The sequence below is a fragment of the Hordeum vulgare genome, chromosome 5H (assembly GCF_904849725.1).
Source record: "Hordeum vulgare subsp. vulgare chromosome 5H, MorexV3_pseudomolecules_assembly, whole genome shotgun sequence".
NCBI classification, from domain to species: domain Eukaryota; kingdom Viridiplantae; phylum Streptophyta; class Magnoliopsida; order Poales; family Poaceae; genus Hordeum; species Hordeum vulgare.
The window spans coordinates 72,458,774-72,475,443 of record NC_058522.1 but is presented as its reverse complement, the minus strand read 5'-3'; positions in this window follow the sequence as shown (position 1 = coordinate 72,475,443).

Below are 16,670 nucleotides of genomic sequence, written 5' to 3'. Positions count from 1 at the left end.
GAAACAAAAAATTTCCTACGCACACGAAGACCTATCATGGTTATATTCATCTACGGGAGGGAGATCGGATCCACATACCCTTGTAGATTGCTAAGCGGAAGCGTTAGTAAATGTGGTTGATGTAATGGTACGTCTTCACGGTCTGTCCCTCAAACCGTCCCATGATCCGTCCCACGAACTGTCTCGTGATCCGTCCCACGATCCGTCCCGATCTAGCGCCGAACGGACGGCACCTCCGTTTTCAGCACACGTACAACTCGATGAAGATCTCGGCCTTCTGATCCAGCAAGAGAGACGGTGAAGTAGATGAGTTCTCCGGCCACGTGACGGCGCGCCGGTCTATAAAATAAAACCATTTCAATGCTCTACAAAGATATAAGTGAAGTACTAGAGCAAAAGACAAACTACTCCACAAGATATAAGTGAAGCTCAATGAGTAGTTGAATAATTATTTGGCTATGTGAAGGCTCTCCCATCTAATAATTTCAGATCCTAAGTACCTTATTCAAACAAAAAAAACTTCAAGTATAGCACGAAACATGTGAAGTAGCAAAAACCTAGGTTCAACCGATACTAACCGATAATTGTTGTAGAAGAAAGGTGGGATGCCAACCGGGGCATCCCCAAGCTTAGATGCTTGAGACTTCTTGAAATCTGGATTGGGGATGACTTGGGCATCCCCAAGCTTGAGTTTTTTGTGTCTCCTTAATTCCTCTCATATGACGGTTTCTGAAATCTTAAAAACTTCATCCACACAAAACTCAATCAAGAACTCGTGAGATAGGTTAGTATAAATCAATGCAAAACTTTATCATCCTCTACTATACCAAATCTCTAAAATCATTATTTGACATCACATACTAAATGCCTCTGCATATTTCAAACTCCCATCCTCAAATGAATCATTAAACAAGTAAACATATGCGAACAATGCAAGCATAACAGCAATCTGCCTAAACAGAACAGTCTGTGAAGAATGCAGAAAGATCCATACTTAATTAACTCCAAAAAATCTGAAAACATTCCAGGCTGTAGAGAATTTATAAGAGCATACTGTGTCCAAATTTCAAGTTATTCTGACATACAGCAAAATTCTAGGGAATTTTTGCACTACAAGCAAACTTTCTGTTTTGGAACAGCAACTCCTAAACTTGCAAAATAAGCATGGTAAAGGCTATCCTTGACATTTTTATTGAACTAAATGATGCAAAACATTAATATAAATAACATCAAGCAATTACTAATAAAATAAAATGATGCCCCAAGAAAAACACATATCATGTGGTGAATAAACGTATAGCCCCAAGTAAAGTTACCGATGGATTGAAGACGAAAGAGGGGATGCCTTCCCGGGGCATCCCCAAGCTTACGCTTTTTGGTATCCTTGAATATGGCTTTGGATGCCTTGGGAATCCACAAACTTAGGCTCTTGCCACTCCTTGTTCCTTTTTCCATCCGAACTTTACCCAAAAATTGAAAACTTCACAACACAAAACTTAACGGAACTTCGTGAGATGGGTTAGTATAATGAAGACAAATCATTCATTTTGGTACTGTCAAGACAAGATTCATAAATGTTCCCACACAATGCCTACTGTATCTTATCATTTACACAATTTATATTACTCAATATAATCTATGGAAACACCAAAACAAGCAAACTATGCATTGAAAACAGAATATGTCAAAAACAGAACAGTCTGTAATGATCTAAATGATAACCATAATTCTGCACTTCCGAAAATTCTGAAATAATTATGAAAATTAAGGAAATTTTTATATCAATCAGAAGAAAAAAGAATCAACCTAAAATCACTCTCTGGATAGAAATTAGAAATGATTTTGCGAGCGCGAAGTTTCTGTCTTTTTCAGCATGATCAAACAACTATCACCCAAACTAATCATAAAGGCTTTACTTGGCACTTTATTGAAACTAAGGCAATAAAACATGATTAATACAGTAGCTTAATCATGTCAACACACAAAAACAGTAAGGATATATATTGGGTTGTCTCCCAACAAGCACTTTTCTTTAATGCCTTTCAAGCTAGGCATGATGATTTCAATGATGCTCACATAAAAGATAAGGATTGAAACATAATGGAAGCATCATGGAGCATATGACTAGCACATTTAAGTCTAACCCACTTCCTATGCATAGGGATTTTGTGATCAAACAATTTATTGGAGCAAGAATCAACTAGCGTAGGAAGATAAACCAAGCATGACATCAAAAGTTTCAACACATGGAGAGGAAGCTTGATATTATTGCAATATGTAGAAGCATATGATCCTCTCTCATAATAATTTTCAGTAGCATCATGAATGAATTCAACAATATAACCAGCACCTAAAGCATTCTTTTCATGATCTACAAGCATAGAAATTTTACTACTCTCCACATAAGGAAATTTATTCTCATCAATAGTAGTGGGATTATCGTAAAAGACTTGAACACTACGAATTGTTTCCACATTAAAAGAGTAATATTCAGTAAGAGGGTACTCATAATTGTGAAAAGTTTTATTATCATTCTTCTTTATAGCATAAGTATCATCACAATAATCATCATAGATAGGGGGCATGCTTTCATCATAATAATTTTGATCATTCAAAGTGCGGGAACTAAAAAGATCATCTTCATCAAACATAGCATCCCCAAGCTTGTGGCTTTGCATATCATTAGCATCATGGGTATTTAAAGAACTCATACTAACAACATTGCAATCATGCTCATCATTCACATATTTTATGTCAAGCATTCTATGTAATTCTTCTTTTAGCACTTGAGCACAATTTTCATTTCCATCATTTTCACGAAAGATATTAAAAAGATGAAGCATATGAGGTAACCTTAATTCCACTTTTTTGTAGTTTTCTATTAATAAACTAAACTAGTGATAAAACAAGAAACTAAAAGATTCAATTGCAGGATCTAAAGATATACCTTCAAGCGCTAACCTCCCCGACAACGACGCCAGAAAAGAGCTTGATGTGTACTATGCAACCTTCTCCTTGTAGACGTTGTTGGGCCTCCAAGTGCAGAGGTTTGTAGGACAGTAGAAATTTTCCCTCAAGTGGGTGACCTAAGGTTTATCAATCCGTGGGAGGCGTAGGATGAAGATGGTATCTCTCAAGCAACCCTGCAACCAAATAACAAAGAGTCTCTTGTGTCCCCAACACACCCAATACAATGGTAAATTGTATAGGTGCACTAGTTCGGCGAAGAGATGGTGATACAAGTGTAATATGGATAGTAGATATAGGTTTTTGTAATCTAAAATTATAAAAACAGCAAGGTAATTAATAATAAAAGTGAGCATGAACGGTATTGCAATGCATGGAAACAAGGCCTAGGGTTCATACTTTCACTAGTGAAGTTCTCTCAACAATGATAACATAATTGGATCATATAACTAGCCCTCAACATGCAACAAAGAGGCACTCCAAAGTCACTAATAGCGGAGAACAAACGAAGAGATTATTGTCGGGTATGAAACCACCACAAAGTTATTCTTTCTGATCAATCTATCCTAGAGTTCGTACTAGAATAACACCTTAAGACACACATCAACCAAGACCCTAATGTCACCTAGATACTCCATTGTCACCTCAAGTATCCGTGGCCATGATTATACGATATGCATCACACAATCTCAAAATCATCTATTCAACCAACACATAGAACTTCAAAGTGTGCCCCAAAGTTTCTACCAGAGAGTCAAAACGTGTGCCAACCCATATGCATAGGTTCCCGATGTCACGAAACCCGCAAGTTGATCACCAAAACATACATCAAGTACTCACATGAATATCCCATTGTCACCACAGATAGTTCTCGATGCCAAGTGTTCTTAAAGACTCAATCCGATAAGATAACTTCAAAGGGGAAACTCAATTCATCACAAGAAGGGAGAGGGGGAAGAACATCGAGGATCCAACTATAGTAGCAAAGCCCGCGGTACATCGAGATCATGACATCTCAAGAACACAAGGGAGAGAGAGATCAAACACATAGCAACTGCTACATACCCTCAGCCCCGAGGGAGAACTACTCCCTCCTCGTCATGGAGATCGCCGGGATGATGAAGATGGCCACCGGATATGGATTCCCCCTCCGGCAGGGTGCCGGAACGGGCTCCCAATTGGTTTTTGGTGGCTACAGAGGCTTGCAGCGGCGGAACTCCCGATCTAGGTTTATTTCTGGAGGTTTCTGTATTTATAAGACCAGATGGCATCAAGAACAAGTTAGGGGGACCCATGAGGGATTCACGAGCCCCCCACGCGCGCCCAGGGGTGTGGGCACGCCTCCCTGGCTCATGGCTTCCTCGGGACTCCTCTCTGGTATCTTTTTCTTCTCGTATTTTTGATATATTCCATAAAAAACACGGTGAAAGTTTTATTCCGTTTGGACTCCGTTTAATATTCCTATCTAAAAAAGGTCAAAAACAAGAAAAAAACAGGAACTAGCACCAGGCTCTAGGTCAATAGGTTAGTCCCAAAAATAATATAAATTAGCATATTTATGCATATAAAACATCCAAAGGTGATAATATAATAGCATGGAACGATCAAAAATTATAAATACGTTGGAGATGTATCAGTGGGTCAAAGCCCTAAGGCGCCGGCCAAAGGTGGTCCTCCATGGGTCGACCGAAGTGGGAGGGAGGAGTCCTTCTCCAATCCCACTTGGATTAGGACTCCTTCCTTATTTTCCCACCTCTTTTGGTTTTTCCACTTTTTCCTCATGGGATATCCTTGGATGACTTTGTCAGCCCATTATTCCTTATTGTACATCCAATAAACCCACGTGGACCCCTTGGAGCATGGTGGGCCCACCCAGTGGGCCCCCGGAACCCATTCGTCACTCCCGGTACACTATCAGCAAGGCCCGAAAACCTTCCGGAATCCAAACACCAACTTCCTATGTATCAATCTTCGTTTCCGTACCATTCCGGAAACCCTCGTGACGTCTGTGATCTCATCCGGGACACCGAACAACCTTCGGTCACCAACACATATAAGTCAACTATACTAAAACATCACCGAACCTTAAGTGTGCAGACCATGCGGGTTCGAGAACTATGCAGACATGACCCGAGACACTGTCCGGTCAATAACCAATAGCGGGACCTGGATGTCCATATTGACTCCCACATATTCTACGAAGATCTCTACCGGTTGAACCTCTATGTCAAGGATTCTTATAATCCTGTATACTATTCCCTTTGTCCTTTGATATGTTACTTGCCCGAGATTCGATCGTCGGTATATCTATACCTAGTTCAATCTCGTTACTAGTAAGTCTGTTTACTCGTTTCGTAATACAAGAACCCGTAACTAAATCCTTAGTCACATTGCTTGCAAGGCTTGTTGTGATGTTGTATTACCGAGTGGGCCCCGAGATACCTCTCCGTCACACGGAGTGACAAATCCCAGTCTTGATCCATGCCAACACAACAGACACCTTTGGATATACCTGTAGAGCACCTTTATAGTCACCCAGTTATGTTGCAACAATTGATAACCCACAAGGTATTCCTCCGGTGTACAGGAGTTGCATGATCTCTTGGTCATAGGAATAGATGCATTGACATGCAGAAAACAGTAACAATAAACTGACACGATCATATGCTATGTTTATAATTTGGGTATTGTCCATCAGATGATTCTCCTAATGATGTGATCCCGTTATCAAGTGACAACACTTGCCTATGGCCAGGAAACCTTGACCATCTTTGATCAACGAACTAGTCAACTAGAGGCTCACTCGGGACAGTGTGTTGTCTATGTATCCACACATGTATTTGTGTTTCCAATCAATACAATTATAGCATGGATAATAAATGATTATCATGAACAAAGAAATATAATAATAACTAATTTTTTATTGCCTCTAGGGCATATTTCCAATAGATGTGTGTGTCAACCCATGACTGTGTGTGTGGACCATGCCTCCGTTGTGTGTGTGTCAACCCATGCCTGTGTGTGGACCATGCATTCGTTGTGTGTTTTTCACGACACACCTACCATGGTCCCCTAGTGTGTGTCATCCCTTGGGTTGACTATCCTGGAACACCATGGATAGAAGGGTGACACCCGCGCAAGCGTCTCTCTCTCTCTCTCTCTATGTGTGGGGGGGGCATGCCATTGCTATGCAGTTTTCGTCGACATACCTATCAATGCTCCATTTGATAGACAACGCTGGAACCTCGCTCTATCTATGTGTTGTGTGTGAGGGGAGGGTACCATACATCCATAACCTAAGTCGTATACATATGTATAACCAGTCTAAAGGGGGGTATGTCCAGTTTTCCGAGCCAGGTGCATGCTACATCAAAGCATTGCACATTATGTATTTAAACATCGGACCACACCCTTTTCCTACATACATTTTTTCACACGCATAGCGATGGTGTTCTTCCAGCCCCGCTCAACCGATCTTCGATGACGCGTCAACTCGTGGGACCACGTCGTCTATATATCCCTCTTGACCAAACCAATATGTGATGGTTTGACCAAATTAAGGTATAGATTCTCTTGGTTGTCTAACAATAGGTCACACATGGCTAAATTGTTCGGGAACGTTGCGTGGGAAACAAAATATTTCCTACGCACATGCAATACCTATCCATGGGATGATCATCTACAAGAGGGGAGAGTGAATCTACATACCCTTGTAGATCGCTAAGAGGAAGCATATATAACGTGGTTGATGTAGTGGAACATCTTCGCGATCCAAATCGCAGCCCATCTCGTGATCCCATCAGGATCCATCCCGCGATCCCATCACGATCCATCCTGATCTAGTGCCGAACGGACGACACCTCCGTGTTCAGCACACGTATAGATCGATGACGATCACTGCCTTCTTGATCCGCAAGAGAGGTAGAGAGGTAGATGAGTTATCTAGCACGGCGGCGTGGTGGTGGTGGTGGACAATTCAGCAGGGCTTCGCCAAGCGCTGCGCAAATAATCTAGAGGTGAAAACAATCTAGAGAGAGAGGGCAGCACGTGGCTCATTAGGGTTAGGGCTGCCCTCAAAACCTCTAGTATATATATGAGGGAGGGAGGGGAGGAGGCAGCCACAAAAACCCCTAAGGGTTCTGGCGAAGTGGAGAGGAGGTGGAGAAGTCCACCTCCAATCCTACTCCTAGTAGGATTCCATCTTGTCTCCTCCTTCCCATTTTCCCTTCTTTTGCTCCTTGGCCGAAATAGCCTTATTGGGCTGGCCGCACCAGCCCACTAAGGGTTGGTGCACCACCTTTAGGCCTATTAGCTTCTCTCCCGGGTGGGTGGCCCCTCCCGATAAAACCCCGGAACCCATTCGTCACTCCGAGTACTTTACGAGTAATGCCCGAAAACTTTACGGTAGCCAAATGCAACTTTCCTATATATGAATCTTTACCTCAGACCATTCCAGAGCTCCTCGTGACGTTTGGGATCTCATCCGGGGCTCGGGCCAACTTTCGATTACCAAACACACATAACTCAATAATACCAAAACGTCACTGAACCTTAAGTGTGCACACCCTACGGGTTCAAGAACTATGTAGACATGACCTGAGACACTCTCGAGTCAATAAGCAATAGCGAGACCTCGATTCCCATATTGGATCCTACATATCATATGAAGATCTTTATCGGTTGAACCTCTATGTCAAGGACAAAGTTAATCTCGTATGGTGTTCCCTTTGTCCTTCAGTATGTAACTTTCCCAAGATTCGATCGTCGGTATCTCTATACCTAGTTCGATCTCCTTACCGGCAAGTCTCTTTAAACATTCAGTAATACAAGATCCCATGACAAACTCCTTAGTCACATTGCTTGCAAGGCTTATTGTGTTGTTGTATATCGAGTTGGCCCTGAGATACCTCTCCGTCGCACGGAGTGCCAAATCCCAGTCTTGATCCATGCCAACCCAACAGACATCTTCGGAGATACCTGTAGAGCACCTTTATAGTCACCCAATAATGTTGCGATGTTTGATACACACAAGGTATTCCTACGATTTCCGGGAGTTGGATGATCTCTTGGTCATATGAACAGATACATTGACATGAAGAAAACAGTAGCAATAAACTGACACGATCATATGCTACGTTCATAGTTTGGGTCTTGTCCATCACATCATTCTCCTAATGATGTGATCCAGTTATCAAGTGACAACACTTGTCTATGGCCAGGAAACCTTGACCACCTTTGATCAACGAGCTAGTCAACTAGAGGCTCACTAGGGACGGTGTGTTGTCTATGTATCCACACATGTATTTGAGTTTCCAATCAATACAATTCTAGCATGGATAATAAATGTTTATCATGAACAAGGAAATATAATAATAACTAAATTTTTATTGCCTCTAGGGCATATTTCCAATAGTCTCCCACTTGCACTAGAGTCACTAATCTAGTTCACATCACTCTGTGATTGCAATAAATCCAACACCCATACAGTTCTTGGGTTCGATCATGTCTTGCTTGTGAGAGAGGTTTTTAGTTAACGCGTCTGAACCTTTCAGATCCGTGTGTGCTTTAGAAATCTCTATGTCATCCTATAGATGCTGCTACCACACGCCATTTGGAACTATTCCAAATGGCTGCTCCACTATGCGCATCCGGTTTAGTACACAGAGTTATCCGGATTAGTGTCAAAGCTTGCATCAACGTAAACCTTTATGACGAACTCTTTTATCACCTCCATAATCGAGAAAAAAAATCCATAGTCCACTAGTTACTAAGGATAACTTTTGACCGCTATCCAGTAATCCATTCCTGGATCACTTTTGTACCCCTTGATGGATTCATGGCAAAGCACCCATCAGGTGCGGTACAGAGCATAACATACTATAGAGCCTACGGCTAATGCATAGGGGACGACCTTCATCCTTTCTCTTTCTTCTGTCGTGGTCGGGTTTTGAGTCTTACTCAATACTCACACCTTATAACACAGTCAAAAACAATTTCTTGGATTGATCTATTTTTAACTCCTTCAAAATCTTGTCACGGTATGTATTCATTTGAAAGTTCTATTGAGCGCTTTGATCTATCTCTATAGATCTTGATGCTCAATGTTCAAGTAGCTCCATTCAGGTTTTCCTTTGAAAACTCCTTCCAAACAACCCTTTATGCTTTCCAGAAATTCTACATTATTTCTGATCAACAATATGTCAACTACATATACTCATCAAAAATTCTACAGTGCTCCCACTCACTTCTTTGGAAATACAAGTTTCTCAAAAACTTTGTACAAACCCAAAAGCTTTGATCATCAAAGCGTATATTCCAACTCCGAGATGCTTGCTCCAATCCATAGAAGGGTCGCTATACCTTGCATACTTGTTAGCATCCTTAGGATCGACGAAACCTTCTAGTTGTATCACATACAACCTTTCCTCAAGGAAACCGTCGAGGAAGAAATGTTTTGACATCCTATCTGCAAGATTTCATAAATAATGCAGAAACTGCTAACATAATTCCAACAGATTTTTAGCATCACTATGAGTGAGAAAGTCTCATCATACAACTCTTTGAACTCGTGGGAAATAGCTTTGCGACAAGTTGAGCTTTCTTAATGGTGACTTTTCAGCATCATCATTTGTCTTCCTTTTAAAGATCCATCTATACCAAACAATCTTACGACCATCAAGTAGTTATTCCAAAGTCCACACTTTGTTTTCATACATGGATCCTCTCTCGGATTTCATGGCCTCCATCCATTTTTCGGAATCCAGGCCCACCATCGCTTCTCCATAGCTCTTAGGTTTATTGTTGTCCAACAACATGACCTCCAAGACATGGTTACCATACCACTCTGGAGTAGTATGTCACCTTGTCGACCTACGAGCTTTGTAGTAACTTGATCTGAAGCTTCATGATCACTATCATCAGCTTTCACTTCAATTGGTGTAGGCGCCACAAGAACAACTTCTTGCGCCCTGTTTCACACTTGTTGAAGTGACGGTTCAGTAACCTCATCAAGTTTCCACCATCCTCCCACTCAATTCTTTCAAGACAAACTTTTTCTTGAGAAAGGACCCGTTTCTGGAACCAAACAATTTGTTTTTGGATCTGAGATAGGAGGTATTCCCAACTGTTTTGGCTATCCTATGAATATGAATTTATCCGCTTTGGGTTCGAGCTTATCAGGCTGAAACTTTTTCATATAAGCGTCGCAGCCCCAAAATTTTAAAAATGAACAGCGTAGATCTCTCCAAACCACAGTTCATACGGTGTCATCTCAACAGAATTACGTGGTGCCCTACTTAAAGTGAATGCGGTTGTCTCTAATGCCTAACCCAAAAAACAATAGTGGTAATTCAATAAGACACATCATAGTATGCACCATATCCAATAGGGCGCGGCTACGACGTTCAGACACACCATCACGTTATGGTGTTCCAGGTGGCATTAGTTGTGAAACAATTTCCACATTGTCTTAAATGTGTACCAAACTCGCAACTCAGATATTCATCTCTATGATCATATCGTAGACATTTTATCCTCTTGTCATGATGATCTTCAACTTCACTCTTAAATTACTTGAACCTTTCAATAATTCAGACTTGTGTTTCATCTAGTAAATATACCAGTATCTACTCAAAACATGTGTGAAGTAAGAACATAACGATATCCATGGCGTGCCTCGGCACTCATTGGACTGCACACATCAAAATGTATTACTTCCAACAAGTTACTTTCTTGTTCCATCTCACTTGGAAAACAAGGTCTTCAGTCATCTTGCCCATGTGGCATGATTTGCATGTCTCAAGTGATTCAAAATCAAGTGAGTCGAAACGATCCATTTGCATGGAGTTTCTTCATGCGTTTACACCAATAGACATGGTTCGCATGTCTCAAATGTTTCAGAAAACGAGTGAGTCCATAGATCGATCAGTATGGAGCTTCTTTAGGCGTTTTATACCACTTTTTATATTTTGGAATCAAATATTATGATCATGTGTAATACTACGATCAAGATTCAATGAACCATTCATATTACATGCATGACCATTGAAGGTATTATTCAAGTAAATAGAATAACCATTATTATCTTTAAATGAATAACCGTATTGAAATAAACACAATCCAATCATGTTCATGCTCAAAGCAAACACCAAACAACATTTAGGTTCAACACTAATCTCAAAAGTAGAGGCAGTGTGCGGTGGTGATTACATCAACTTTGGAAACACTTCCAACACACATCATAACCTCACGTTTAGCTAGTCTCCATTTATTCCGTAGCTTTTATTTTGAGTTACTAACACTAAGCAACCGAACCGATATTTAATACCCCGGTGCTACTAGGAGTACTAGTAAGGTACACATCAATATCATGTATATCCAATATACTTTTGGCGACTTTGCCAGCCTTCTCATCTACCAAGCATCAAGGGTAGTTCTGCTCGAGTGACCATTCCCCTCATAATAGAAGCACTTTGTCTCGGGTTCAGGTTCAACCTTGGGTTTCGTTACTAGAGTGGAAACTTGTTTTCCATTTCATGAAGTATCCCTTCTTTCCCTTGCCCTTCTTGAAACTAGTGGTTTTACTAACCATCAAAAATTGATGCTCCTACTTGATTTCTACTTTCGCGGTGTCAAATATCGTGAATAACTCAGGGATCATCATCTCTATCCCTAACATGTTATAGTTCATCACGAAGCTCAGTAGCTTAGTGGCGGTGACTTTGGAGAACTATGTCAACCACTATCTTATCCGGAAGATTAAATACCACTTGATTCAAGTGATTGTAGTACTCACACAATCTGAGCACATACTCAACGATTGAGCTTTTCTCCCTTACTTCGCAGGCCAAGGAACTTGTCGGAGGTCTCATACCTGTTAACGTGGGCACGAGTCTAAAATCCCAATTCAGCTCTTGGAACATCTCATATGTTTCATGGCGTTCAAAACGTCTTCGACGCCTCAATTCTAAGCCGTTAAGAATTATGCACTTAACTATCACGTAGTCATCAAAAATTTGTATGTCAAATGTTCACAACAGGCACAGATGACGCTCGGGGTTCAAGACATCGAGCGGTACATTAAGGACATAAGCCTTCTGCGCAACAATGAGGACAATCCTTAGTTTACGGACCTAGTCCGCATAAATGCTACTATCATCTTTCAATTAAATTTTCTCTAGGAATATATCAAAAATAGTAGAGGTACAGCGCAAGCTACAACATAATTCGCGAAGACCTTTTGACTATGTTCATGATAATGAGTTCGATTAATCATATTGCTTAAGAACTCCCACTCAAATTGACATCCCTCTAGTTATTCGAGTGTCGCATGATCCAAATTCACTAACTCAAGTCCGATCATCACGTGAGTTGAGTTTAGCTTCAATGGTGAACATCTCCATGTTGATCATATAACTATATGACTCATGCTTGACCTTTCGTTCTCTTGTGTTCCGAGGCCATGTCGGTACATGCTAGGCTCGTCAAGTTTAACCCGGGTGTTCCACGTGTGCAACTGTTTTGCACCCGTTGTATGTAAATGTAGAGTTTATCACACCTGATCATCACGTGGTGTCTTGAAATGACGAACACAAATTTATATTGAAATTTTAGTGAGGGATCACCTTATAATGCTATCGTCGTCCTAAGCAAAATAAGGTGCATAAAAGGATTAACATAACATGCAAATCATAAGTGACATGATAGGGCCATGAACTTGTGCTTCTGGATCTCCATCACCAAAGCACCGGCATGATTTCCATCGTCACCGAAACCACACCATGAACTCCATCATCATGATCTCCAACATTGTGCTGCCATGGAGGTCGACCCGCTAACTATGCTATTACTACTATAGCTACTACTAGTGATAAAGTAAATCATCTCCAAGCGCAAAATAATTAAAGACAACCCTATGGCTCCTGGCGGTTGCCGTAGCATGAACGTGCAAGTCGATATTTAACTATTACAACATGATCATCTCATACATCCAATATATCATATCATGTCTTTGGCCATATCACATCACATGCATACCCTACAAAAACAAGTTAGACGTCCTCTAATTTGTTGTTGCCAATTTTACGTGGCTGTTATGGGTATCTAGTATGATAGCATCTTACTTACGCAAAGCCACAACGATGATATGCAAGTTGCTATTTAACCTTCTCCAAGGACCGCCTCGGTCAAATCCGATTCAACTAAAGTTGAAGAAACAGACACCCGCGAGTAATATTTATGCAACAAGTTGCATGTTTGTCGATGGAACCGGTCACTCGTAAGCATATGAGTAATGTTGGTCCGGGCTGCTTCAATCCAACAATAACGCTGGATCAAGAAAAGACTAAGGAGGGCAGCAAGTTGAACATCAACACCCACAAACTCTTTTGTGTTCTACTCGAGATATCATCTACGCATGAACCGAGTTCATGATGGCACTGTTCGGAAATGTTGTGTGGGAAACAAAAAAAATTCCTACGCACACGCAATACCTATCCATGGTGAAGATCATCTACGAGAGGGGGAGTGAATCTACATACCCTTGTAGATCGCTAAGCGGAAGCGTATATAACGCGGTTGATGTAGTGGAACATCTCCGTGATCCAAATCGTAGCCCATCCCGCATTCTCATCACAATCCGTCCCGCGATCCCATCATGATCCATCCCAGCTACGTTGCGATGTTTGATACACACAAGGTATTCCTCCGATGTCCGGGAATTGCATGATCCCGTGGTCATAGGAACAAATACATTGACATGCAGAAAATAGTAGCAATAAACTGACACGATCATATGCTACGTTCATAGTTTGGGTCTTGTCCATCACATCATTCTCCTACTGATGTGATCCCATTATCAAGTCACAACACTTGTCTATGGCCAGGAAACCTTGACCATCTTTGATCAACGAGCTAGTCAACTAGAGGCTCACTAGGGACAGTGTGTTGTCTATGTATTCACACATGCGTTTGAGTTTCCAATTAACACAATTCTAGCGTGGATAATAAACATTTATCATGAATAAGGAAATATATTAATAACTAATTATTATTGCTTCTAGGGCATATTTCCAACATAAATGTGTAAATTTTTTGAGCTAGGTCATGCATTCATAAGATCCCCTCCTCTAGCACATAGTGTAGGGGCCAACACCCTACATTTATGTCATGAATCCTTTTCTGGCACACTTGACAGTTTTAGGCATGCACATGTGCATCATGTGTCACATCAAAGTTGTGCTTTGATAATTTGAACATGACAACACCATGTTCGTCCATATATATACTTCATCCATTCCTAAATACAAGACTATTTTAGAGATTTGACTACAAACTACATACATCTTAGAGTATATATTCACTTATTTTGCTTCTTACATAGTCTGTAGTGGAATCTCTTAAAATGCATATATTTAGGAATGGAAGGAGTATATATTTGGGCTACTAGCGGGCGTGGTCGAGTTTTGACTCTCCCACGCGTTTTTTTTGCCGTTTTCCCCAAAGGATGCTATTATCTAAAATAGCAAACGAATTTGACGAAAGATACATTTGTGATAGTATCCCCAACAGAGATGAGTGTGCTGCTCTAACCTTGTTCAATGCTCGTACACTGCAAAATCAATTATGTGTAGTGGTGGAAGCCGCAGGCATCAGTCAGTGCAAACAGGTAATGTGCATAGTAAAAACCAAACCGTACAGCGGCCTATAAAAGATACCACCGCCGACGGCTAACAACTACTCTTTTCCGTCGATAGCTTACCACCACCACCACACACAGCAAATGAAACCGGTGCCTAACCATCAGGATGTGTATCACGTCGTCGTGATAGTGTTGGACGAGGACGTGATAGAGGATTCCGACGCATCGACCTCCATGGCGAGCAAGGGCAAACAATCAGCTGCCGAAGTTGAAAGCACAACTTCTCCGTAAGGTGGTTTTGATAATTAATAAAAACATATGTGTCAATGAACTAATGATCTTATCTAAGTATATTTCAGAAAAGTACAAATATGCATTGTCTAAGGATGATGAGGAGAACCCCTCGATACAAGGAAAGAAATAGGATTGGCGAAGCTTCATTCTACAAGACTCTACATTTTATATTAGTGAGAAATCACATTTAAGTCCATAGGAAAGCCAATACTATTAAAAGGGGGTGAGGTTGTTGGAAATATGCCCTAGAGGCAATAATAAATTGGTTATTATTATATTTCCTTGTTCATGATAATCGTTTATTATCCATGCTAGAATTGTATCGATTGGAAACTCAAATACATGTGTGGATACATAGACAACACACTGTCCCTAGCGAGCCTCTGAAGGACTAGCTTGCTGATCAAAGAAGGTTGATGACCCACAAGTATAGGGGATCAATCGTAGTCCTTTCGATAAGTAAGAGTGTCGAACCCAACGAGGAGCAGAAGGATCTGACAAGTGGTTTTCAGCAAGGTAAAATCTGCAGGCACTGAAATTGTCGGTAACAAGTGATTGTGTGGTGAGATGATTTGTAGCAAGCAACAAGTAACAAAATTAGCAACGGTGCAGAAAAGTGTCCCAATACCTTTTGTAGCAAGGGACAAGCCTGGACAAAGTCTTATAGGAGGAAAAACGCTCCCGAGGACACACGGGAATTTCTGTCATGCTACTTCTCATCATGTTCATATGATTCGCGTTCGTTACTTTGATAGTTTGATATGTGGGTGGACTGGTGCTTGGGTACTGCCCTTACTTGGACAAGCATCCCACTTATGATTAGCCCCTCTCGCAAGCATCCTCAACTACGAAAGAAGAATTAAGACAAAGTCTAACCATATCATTAAACTAGTGGATCCAAATCAGCCCCTTATGAAGTAACGCATAAACTAGGGTTTAAGCTTTTGTCACTCTAGCAACCCATCATCTACTTACTACTTCCCAATGCCTTCCTCTAGGCCCAAATAATGGTGAAGTGTTATGTAATCGATGTTCACATAACACCACTAGAGGAAAAACAACATACAACACATCAAAATACCAAACGAATACCAAATTCACATGACTACTATTAGCGTGACTTATCCCATGTCCTCAGGAACAAAAGTAACTACTCACAAAGCATAATCATATTCATGACCAGAGAGGTAATGAGTAGCATAAAGGATCTGAACATAAACTCTTCGACCAAGTAATCCAACTAGCATCAACTACAAAGAGTAATCAATACTACTAGCAACCTTACAAGTACCAATCGGAGTCGCGAGACGGAGATTGGTTACAAGTGATGAACTAGGGTTTGGAGATGAGATGGTGCTGATGAAGATGTCGATGGTGATGACTCCCCTCCAATGAGAGGAGTGTTGGTGATGACGATGGCGACGATTTCCCCCTCCGGGGGGAAGTTTCTTCAGCAGGATCGTCCTGCCGGAGCTCTAGATTGGTTCTGCTCAAGTTCCGCCTCGTGGCGCCGGCAAAACCACGAAAAAGTTCCTCCTTGATTTTTTTTCCAGACGAAACCCTTCATATAGCAGACGAGGGGGGCAAGTGGGCCAGCAGGCTAACCACAAGCCCTCATGGCGCGGCCTGGGGGGATGGCCGCACCGTGCAGGCTTGTGGCCAACCCCTGGCGCCCCTCTGGCGCTTCTTCGGCCCAGTATTTTTTATAAATCCGGAAAAAAATCCTCATTGATTTTTACGACGTTTGAAGTTGCGCAGAATAGGTATCTCA